The sequence below is a fragment of the Bombyx mandarina genome, chromosome 16 (assembly GCF_030267445.1).
Source record: "Bombyx mandarina strain Sakado chromosome 16, ASM3026744v2".
Classification (NCBI taxonomy): domain Eukaryota; kingdom Metazoa; phylum Arthropoda; class Insecta; order Lepidoptera; family Bombycidae; genus Bombyx; species Bombyx mandarina.
In genome coordinates this window covers 8,625,526-8,636,184 of record NC_143222.1, presented here as the reverse complement: position 1 = coordinate 8,636,184, position 10,659 = coordinate 8,625,526, and the positions used below count along the sequence as shown (strand labels likewise).

The 10,659-nt window shown below is 37.6% G+C and overlaps 1 long non-coding RNA gene across 2 annotated transcripts; it reads right to left on the bottom strand.

The window, feature by feature from the left end:
- Window positions 1-183: 183 nt before the first annotated feature.
- On the bottom strand, window positions 184-2,245 carry LOC149501325 (uncharacterized). Of its 2 annotated transcripts, XR_016324394.1 has the most exons (3): window positions 1,802-2,245; window positions 1,225-1,345; window positions 184-1,133 (listed from the first exon to the last, which is right to left on the bottom strand). It is a non-coding gene; the product is annotated as an uncharacterized LOC149501325 (long non-coding RNA). The 2 variants fall into 2 exon arrangements; XR_016324393.1 differs by having other exon boundaries at window positions 1,225-2,245.
- Window positions 2,246-10,659: the final 8,414 nt, after the last annotated feature.

The following is a 10,659-nucleotide window of genomic DNA, read 5'->3' as shown; positions in this document are numbered from 1 at the left end:
ACAATAATTGTCATTTATACTAGCATTGTAGAGATAATACACACACTAAAGTGAATACTAAATTATTCTTAGCATTCTTATAAACATTTAGAAATTTAAGAAACGATTAACCCACAATCATGTTCATAACATGTGACATTTTGTTCTGCACAAACGTTTTATTACATGATTTGAAAAACAAAAAATGTTTAAAAAATGTAATGATGATTTAAAGTACTCTTAAATATTGATAGTTTGTACTTAATGACGCTTATAGTAATCTTAGACATGATTACATTAGTTATACTTTTATTCCCTATCTAAATTATTTCTATTCTGACGTTTCTGATGCTTTAGCTTTGGTAATACTAGATGAAACAAACAGCAGATTGAAAGAAAATCATCTTAAAGTTAATTACATTCATTACAAACCATTAGTTTACATTTTGTTAAAAAAGAAACTGGTGTTCGTTACATGCAAATGAATTATAAACATACACATGCAAACATAAAATGTAAATTTATCTTTTAATCCAAATTAAATGTACACTAATATTACATCTAAATAATAGAAAGGGTTTCGAAAATTTTTATTGCACTCAACAGCAGACGAGCACGCAACCCGGCCTGTGATAAGTGGTCACCAGTGCTTATAAACTTCAGCAGTGCCATAGGGGTTGCTGTCTATCACTTAAGTTTTAATAAATTATTAATATACTCAGTCACAAGCATATTGATTTCACATAATGAAAATGTAAGAAACATAATCATGTTTGGGCATTTTCATTTATATCTGCTCATACAGAAAACACAACTTAGCAAATATATTCCACAGTAAATCTAAATAATTGCAAATAATGCTTTTAAAGACCGTTGACTTTTGATCATTAATTAAAATCATCTTCTCGTAGAATTTACAAAAGGTTATTTACAAAAATTTATATCAGTATTTTCATATATTACTAACTTACTAATTACAACTATTCAAACGTAATACTATAACTATAAGAACTAAACAACCTATTTTAAAACAAAATTGGCATCAATTTAGTTCTTATGAACTATTTCAATTATTAATTTATCAATTATAAACATATTTAAAAAAAATTAAGATCCCTTGAGAGTTCACGTTCCTTGCTGAATCAGTTTCTCTTCTGAAACGGAGAAACAAAGTATCTTAAGTATGTAACAAATATTGAAAAAATACGACCATGAAAAATTTAGTGTTAATGTAATCTTACTTACAAATTAATATATTACATAACACGTTCTGGTTCAAATATAGTGCATCAATATTTTCATGTTTCAGACATTTTAGTGCTCCTTATAATTTTTCCATAAAATTTTGTCATTATCAAACCTTTGTCTACAAAAATAAAAACATTATTTTATATTGGGTAGAAGGATGAACGTGGTCACAGGCCACTTGGTGTAACTTAGTTATCAAACACCAGGAAACAAAACGTGAATGCCATCATCTAACTTTGGATGTGAGATCAATTGTGCTGTATTTTATTTAAACAGGAAAGCATGACTGATTGATCATTCCAAAAAACTAGTTCGGGCCCACTTGACAATAAGCATATAATACGCTGAGTTGCAAAACATAAATACTTCCACCCACTCGAGACAATTTTATTATCTGAGGTGTGTGTGTGATAGTACGAGACTTAATACCGACTGTTTTGATCAAAACTTAACATATATGATAGCTAGGCAGCAGAAATAGGAAGGACCATTAGTTGGTGCTAATTCATTTAATTATATTATGAATAATAATTATGTTAGCAAATAATATACCGGGAAAATAGTGTCAACTCACCGTTATCAAGGCATCCGAAATAGCATTTCATTTTCGATCTTCGAGGCATGCTGATTTTTAATAATAAACATTCTGTAAGAAATGAAAATAGTTACACAGGCTTACGAAACGCTAACGAAGAAAAAAGTATTGGAGCCAAGTTATGTCTAAAGAGAATTCAAAACAGAGTTTCTCAATGTCTAATCGTCTAATATTCTCATAAAGCTAAAAGTTGCTCTAAATTAATACTACAACGTAAAATAACTCACACCAAGACCAAAAAAAAACGATTTAAAAAATTAAATCGTTACGACATTTTGAAAACTTTTTTTTTTTTTGAGATTGTTTTACGGCCCTGGAATTTTGAAAACTTCAAAGCAGTGTTTCCACTTACGTTTTTTTTAACACATTTTACCCTAGTTTCTTTTGAATTTACCCTAAAATTTCCTAGACAACTTTCATAAATCCTTTATATGAGTCGACTATTATCAAAGCCGGCAACCTGACTTTTGGACAATGATTGGTAAATCAGAAAAACGAATTATTGACTTTATATTCCATTGGCAGTCACAAAACTCTTCGGAACGACATCTTAGATAAATAACAGGTTAACTATTAACCTTTATTTAATGCAGGTTTTGAACCGTATTCTTTGAAGGAGACGATTATATTCAAATCAATCTGTATTGACATATCAATAATTTTTTTTTGTCCAAATGCACAGATTGCCACCTTTGATAATAGACGACTCATATAGAAAGCGTAAATAAAATACAGAAAATAAACCACAGCATATTATTTAATGTAGGTATATATAATATAAACGCCCCCAGAAGATCATAGATCTATAGGATTAGAATTTTCAAGGAAGTCGACGCATTGCTTTTATATTCTTTTGCTGCACAACCTAACACTGTTCGGTTCTAAAATTGAGCAATTGTTTGCTGGCAAAGTTGGGAACTTTCTATGAAGCCAGCCGTTCAGGGTTTCATTAGAAAGCCTGTTTCTTTTGTCAGTTTTTAAATTTGAGAACACTGAATAATCTTTCCACCTCAGTCTTTGAAGAAGGAACTGCTAGCAAAAGTGAAATGACAATTACAAGGTTTTCGTAAATGAAATTACCATGATAATCTTTCATGGTACATGAAGTACCTGTATATTACAATACAAGTAAGTTCTGGTGACATCAACGAAAATAGGTAAATAAAAATTTGGCGGATTATACTTATTGGGATTCTGGGGAATCCCTAAGAAAAAGCAGTGGCTTAATCTATGATTTACTTTACTAGAGGGTTACTGTTGAATCAAACCTTTATAGTTTTTATACACAACTCTGTTTTATTCTTTTACTTGTCAACTCGACTTAATGTCATTCTCTCTCCATAAAATAAAATGTTCATTGTTTTACTTTAATTATCGTTTATTTTAAAATTCACAACAGTTACTAGTATAGGCTTTGCTTTTTACCCCGAAATATCCTAAATCCTGGTATTTTTTAAATTGTCTTTATCATCCAAAATATCAGCTATTTTTCCCTAAAAAAGGGAGAATTCCCTAAAAGTGGAAGCACTGCTTCAAAGTACGCTACATTTTTTATTGAGTCAGAACTCATATCTGCCATCTAGTGAGTTTATTAGATCATTAATGCCTAAAAGTTACAAAAATGACGTCGCCACAGGAGTAAGATGACGCTAGTTGTATGTTATTTTCCTTTGTATGGGAGTTGCACCCCCCTGGTCTACGCGGTTTTAATCGAGAGAAAAAAAAACATATATAAATCCTGAAGGAGCAATTGATTGGTATGTATACAGTTTAATTAAAAAAAATAAAAAATAAATAAATGAAATAATGTACATTGGCGTAAAGTTAGACCAAATAAATTTTTTCCATCCTCCAAAAAGATTAAGTCAATAATATGTTCATTATTTATCTTTCAAGAGATAATGTAGGTATACATTATAATAACTTTTTTACACAGTCGAAATTATATTCCTAACATTAGTAAAATAACATTTTAATATTTTTTTTATAGGTTATGTATTGAAAATGTTGGAAAATTATTTCATGTTTTAGCTGGAAAACGACATTGAGAATTATATGCAATACAAGATAATGGGCTCCATCAAATGAATTCGAATGAAACCAAACTGTTTACCATCCAAATTCGATTGTCGGGCAGATAGAAAACGAAAATTCACTCAAAGTGAACCTCGACCTGCATTTGTGAAACGGCAAAGACTCACTATTGTCAAGGAGATTGAAGAGACGACTAAAAATGAGATGTGTTATATTATTATACCTTTGCCATCTTGTAGTCAAGGTAGGTGTAACTGTCAATAATTAGTAACACTCACAGATCTCATAATCAAATAACAATATCAGAAAAAAGGAGAATAGTTAGTTAGTTAGTGGAAGTAGCCAAAATGGGCAAGTGGACCTCAGTTCCTATTACATAAGGTACTAGGAAGTTTGTGATAATGAAAATTTATCACAGTGTAATATCACTTACTTACTTTAACAGTGAAGGAAAACATTGTGATGAAACCTGCACACCTAAATGTTCTTAGGATTTTCTTAGGTGTGTAATCCACCAACCAGCACTAGGCCAGCGTGGTGGACTAAGGCCTAAAAACCCTCTCAATGGTAGTGGAGGCCAGTGTCCAGCAAGGGGATATATTATATGGGCTGATGATGATGACTAGGAAGTTACATACTACTACTACTACTACTACTACTACTACTACTACTACTACTACTACTACTACTACTACTACTACTACTACTACTACTACTACTACTACTACTACTACTACTACTACTACTACTACTACTACTACTACTACTACTACTACTACTACTACTACTACTACTACTACTACTACTACTACTACTACTACTACTACTACTACTACTACTACTACTACTACTACTACTACTACTACTACTACTACTACTACTACTACTACTACTACTACTACTACTACTACTATACTACTACTACTACTACTACTACTACTACTACTACTACTACTACTACTACTACTACTACTTACTACTACTACTATACTACTACTACTACTACTACTACTACTACTACTACTACTACTACTACTACTTACTACTACTACTACTACTACTACTACTACTACTACTACTACTACTATACTACTACTACTACTACTACTACTAACTACTACTACTACTACTACTACTACTACTACTACTACTACTACTACTACTACTACTACTACTACTACTACTACTACTACTACTATACTACTACTACTACTACTACTACTACTACTACTACTACTACTACTACTACTACTACTACTACTACTACTACTACTACTACTACTACTACTACTACTACTACTACTACTACTACTATACTACTACTACTATACTACTACTACTACTACTACTACTACTACTACTACTACTACTACTACTACTACTACTACTACTACTACTACTACTATACTACTACTACTACTACTACTACTACTACTACTACTACTACTACTACTACTACTACTACTACTACTACTACTATACTACTACTACTACTACACTACTATACTACTACTACTACTACTACTACTACTACTACTACTACTACTACTACTACTACTACTACTACTACTACTACTACTACTACTACTACTACTACTACTACTACTACTACTACTACTACTACTACTACTACTACTACTACTACTACTACTACTACTACTACTACTACTACTACTACTACTACTACTACTACTACTACTATACTACTACTACTACAGTACACATATAATCCTATATATTTACAAACTATAAGTTTGTTGGGTACCTAGAAATTGCTAACATTATTTCATATTTCCAGATGTCCAGCCACTTGAAAATAGGTGTAGTAATGACAAAGCTATCCAAGTAGCTCCAGCACAGGAACACAAAGGCAAGGCAAGTGTGTATTGCCACATCACCCCTAAATATATCTGAAGCAAGTACAAGTAAACAATCAGAACCAGCAAAAAGAAAACTGTTGTTCCTGAGGACAAATTTGACAGTGATGAGTCAAATGCACCAGCAACAGAAGGATCCACAGTTGACTATGAGTCATCTCTCTATATCTCCACTCCATCAAAGACTTGTGCACTGCAGACTATAGCTCTCAAGAAGACTAAAAAAGTTGAAAAAATGAATGTGTTAACAATTTTATCTAAAGTGAAAAATAAACCACGTTTATATATTGGTCTTCCACAAGAATTACATTTCATAATAGGCTTGATTGAGAAACATACAACTGTTTCTGAACAAAATATTATATTATGTTTGATGAGAATAAAATTAAATAGAACATTCTCTCAATTGGCTGATGATTTCGATCTATCTGTAAGTCAAGCAAGCAATATATTTTTCAACAAACTCCCAGAAATTGCAAATGTAATATCACCCCTTGTTAGAGTATAAAAAAAACAATACAATAAATATATATGCAGGAAGGATAATTGATGTCAACTTGGTGGAAAATAGAAAGTTTTTAGATAGTTTGCCACCTACAAGACTCTTTAATTAAATAAGTAATCCTTACTTATAAATATGAATTTTTGTAAGTATTTTCACTCTTCATTCAAAAACTACTGAACAGATTTTAATAAGACTTCTATGCTGGTCTTGAATGGCTAGCAACTCATTATTATTTTGATTCTGTTTTCCACAAATGTGCTAAATATGGGCTTATATATATGAAAAGGAATAAATATTAATGTTATGTAACCTTTGTACCTGTATGTTAAGAATAATTTTTAAATAAAACATATTTAAATTGAAATATTATTTTATTAAATCACATTCACTTTGTACACATCAATATTTTGTACTCCCTAAAAGGAAAATAGGTATGAAGATTTTTTTAAGTATTTAACATTACATTTTTGTGTAAGATTAGAAAAATGTTATTCTTCCAAAAAGAAACTACATTACCTAACAACTGTGCAACTTACTCGGGATCAAAATTAATACTAATTATAGTGACCTGATTATTTTTTTCAAAGTTGCTGTTTGCTACACAAAAGTAGCAAGTTTTACTTTTAGTATAATACATATGCATTTGAACTTGTGCATAATATCTTTCTTTAATTTTTTTTGCCATTTTATTTATGGAAACAGCATTACACACTTGCTTTTTTGTAGATCTATCAAAAAAACATAATTTATGATTTTTTTTAGCATAGTGGGCAATACCCTATTATTCATATTAATTATATACGGTGATGCGAAAATTATTTCTTTACTGAATTATTTAAGAATGATAGGCATAATATAATATTTTAATACGCTATCTTTGTTTATAATTTTTAATCTATTATTTAAAAATAAGTTATCTATAATATTTTTAATTTCTTTATTTATCGGGTGGTCACAGTCATTATTATAAAAATAGAAATTTTGAGGAAATACAAATGTTTAATACAAATTATTTTGATAATCGAAATAAATTAATATCAATCCAAATTAATATTTCAACTATGAAAATTGTATGGTATGTAAACAGAAATATATTTTATAATTATAATGATTATTTATTCCATGCAGTGTCGGTTAGAGAAGCTGTGCAAATTAGAATAAATTCTAATAAAGAATAAGAATAAACTTTGAAGAGAAGAAAAGAGATTTCTTCAAAGCTCAATTCTACAAGGTATTCAATCAGATAGCTATCTATCTCTGTCTTTCCTGTATGAAATTTTGGTATGTCGAAATATTGGATAAATCCAGCAAAGCTAAATAGAGTATTTACCTAAAAAATATGTTTATGCTTAAAGTCACGTGTTTATGTTATTCGAAAATATTAACCAATTTTTCAATCGAAGATTAAAACAACATTAATACTGAGAATGAATATTTATTTATAAAATACACATATATGTTTTGACCACAAATTTTGCACGATAATTAAAATTATATTCATTAATATTCATTTAAATAAATATTAATTAATCTTCTTCTATAACTCATAGTCAACTGTTGATCCTTCTTTTGCTGGTGCATTTGACTCATCACTGTCAAATTTGTCCTCAGGAACAACAGTTTTCTTTTTGCTGGTTCTGATTGTTTACTTGTACTTGCTTCAGATATATTTAGGGGTGATGTGGCAATACACACTTGCCTTGCCTTTGTGTTCCTGTGCTGGAGCTACTTGGATAGCTTTGTCATTACTACACCTATTTTCAAGTGGCTGGACATCTGGAAATATGAAATAATGTTAGCAATTTCTAGGTACCCAACAAACTTATAGTTTGTAAATATATAGGATTATATGTGTACTGTAGTAGTAGTAGTAGTAGTAGTAGTAGTAGTAGTAGTAGTAGTAGTAGTAGTAGTAGTAGTAGTAGTAGTAGTAGTAGTAGTAGTAGTAGTAGTAGTAGTATGTAACTTCCTAGTCATCATCATCAGCCCATATAATATATCCCCTTGCTGGACACTGGTCTCCACTACCATTGAGAGGGTTTTTAGGCCTTAGTCCACCACGCTGGCCTAGTGCTGGTTGGTGGATTACACACCTAAGAAAATCCTAAGAACATTTAGGTGTGCAGGTTTCATCACAATGTTTTCCTTCACTGTTAAAGTAAGTAGGTGATATTACACTGTGATAAATTTTCATTATCACAAACTTCCTAGTACCTTATGTAATAGGAACTGAGGTCCACTTGCCCATTTTAGCTACTTCCACTAACTAACTAACTATTCTCCTTTTTTCTGATATTGTTATTTGATTATGAGATCTGTGAGTGTTATTAATTATTGACAGTTACACCTTTTTTTTTTTTTTTTTTTTTTTTTTCCGGGCCGAGGGCCGAACCTCCTACGAGGTCCCCGCGCCTAGGGGGCGCGCGGGGTATGTGAGACTCTACGATCTGCAGGTGTTGAGAGCAGACCGCGGGCCCAAGGAATTTAGGGCCCACCCACTAAACGACTCCCCTGCACTCTTACACCCGGCGTCCGATCTCCGTCCGGGGTCAAAACCCGGTCAGAGTAGGGGGGTTCCCGCGGTCAACACTACAACCAGACACGCAGCGCCACCCCGAGGACGCCCGACCGACGGGTCGTCGAGGCGATAGTCGACGACCAACGACGTCAGTCTCCGCGGTACGGCGGCCCTTCAGGCCGCCCGGGCGATGCCGCTGGTGTTCCGGGATACCCCGCTGGGCCAGAACCAGCCTGCCGGGTCGGAACGCGATACACCGCCGACCGGGTTGCTCTTCCACAGTATGTTCGGCGACGACAGCGACGACGAAAATGCGGACCGCATCGCAGTCCGCAGCCGCCGACGCGTCGTCCCGTCCTCCTGGTGCCAGCGCGCTAGAGTGACGGTAGCGTGCGGCGCAGTCTCAGCCCCCTTAGGTCGCCCCGTGACCATCACCGGGAGGAGACTGCCTCCTCATAGGGGCCGGAGCTGGACAAACGCCCTCCTCCGACCCCCGGCTCGACGGCGGCGGCACGGCGCCGAGAGGGAGGAAGAGTTCTCCCTCTCCCGTTCCGCCGCCTCCTTCTGCGAGATGGTGGACTCGCAGAAGTCGAGCATCGCCTGCCAGGACTCATCGTTGCCGAGCATCGCAGCCACGACGGTCGGAAGCGACAAGTCCGGTCCTATTTTTGCAACGAGGACGCGGCGCTGCTCCGCGAAAGCGGGGCAGCACGCGAGCGTGTGCTCCGCCGTGTCCTCGTTGCAGCCACTGCAATGGTGGCACTTCGGCGTCGGCTCCCTCCGGGCGACGAGGTGCAGGTAGCGACCGAAACAGCCGTGTCCCGTGAGCACCTGCGTCGCTCGGAAGGTGAGACGTCCGCGGTCGCGATTCACCCAGTCCGAGAGGACCGGGCGGATCGCCTCGACGGTCCATCGCCCGTAGGCGGGGTCCGCCAGGCGGCGAGACCACGCCTCGAGCACGGCACGCCGAGATTGAAGCTTCCGCGCTCGAACTTCCGCCGCGCCGGGACGCGGCTCCACCCTGGAGCGGAGATCACATCGCCACGCGTAATCCGCAACAAGCGCCTCCGCTTCCAGGTCCCAGGGAGGCGTCCCGGCGAGCACGCACGCCGCCTCGAACGAGACGGTGCGGTACCCACGAACCGCCCTGACCGCGCGCTGCGGACGTCGCAACGCTGCGACGTTGTCACGGGTCAGGGCGTGGCACCATACGGGCGCCCCGTACAGTGCCATTGACCGCACCACCCCCGTGTAGAGGCGGCGCACCACCATGTCGGGACTCCCGACGTTCGGCAACAGCCGACTCAGCGAGCCGGCGGCTGCCATCAGTCGGGGACCCAATCTTTCGAAGTGAGCACGGAAGCTCCAACGACCGTCCAGTACGAGGCCGAGGTACCGCAACCCGGTCGCCTCGATCTCGACGCGAACGCCTCCGATCACGAGGTGGCCCCCCTGAGGCGGCGCTCTCCGGGCCCCGTGGAACAACAGGGCCTGGGATTTATCGAACGCCACCTCCAGACCCAGCCTTCGGATCCTGCCGACGACGAAGGCCACCCCCGCGCAGGAAAGACGGGCAGACTCACGCAAGTCCCTACCCCGGGCCACGACCAAGGTGTCGTCCGCGTAACAAACTACGCTTAGACCCGGGAGAGGAGCGCTAAGGGCACCCCGCAGGACCCAGTCGTAGCCGATGTTCCACAAGAGAGGGCCAAGGACCGACCCCTGTGGGACACCGCGCTCGACGGGGAAGCGGAGCACCGCCCCACCGTGCTCGGTGCACATGACCGACCTGTCCTCGAGGTAGGACCCGATCAGCCGACGGAGATACGCAGGGACGCCGTGATACTCCAGCGCCCCTGCGATCACCGACCAGGGCAGGGTGTTGAACGCATTGGCGATGTCC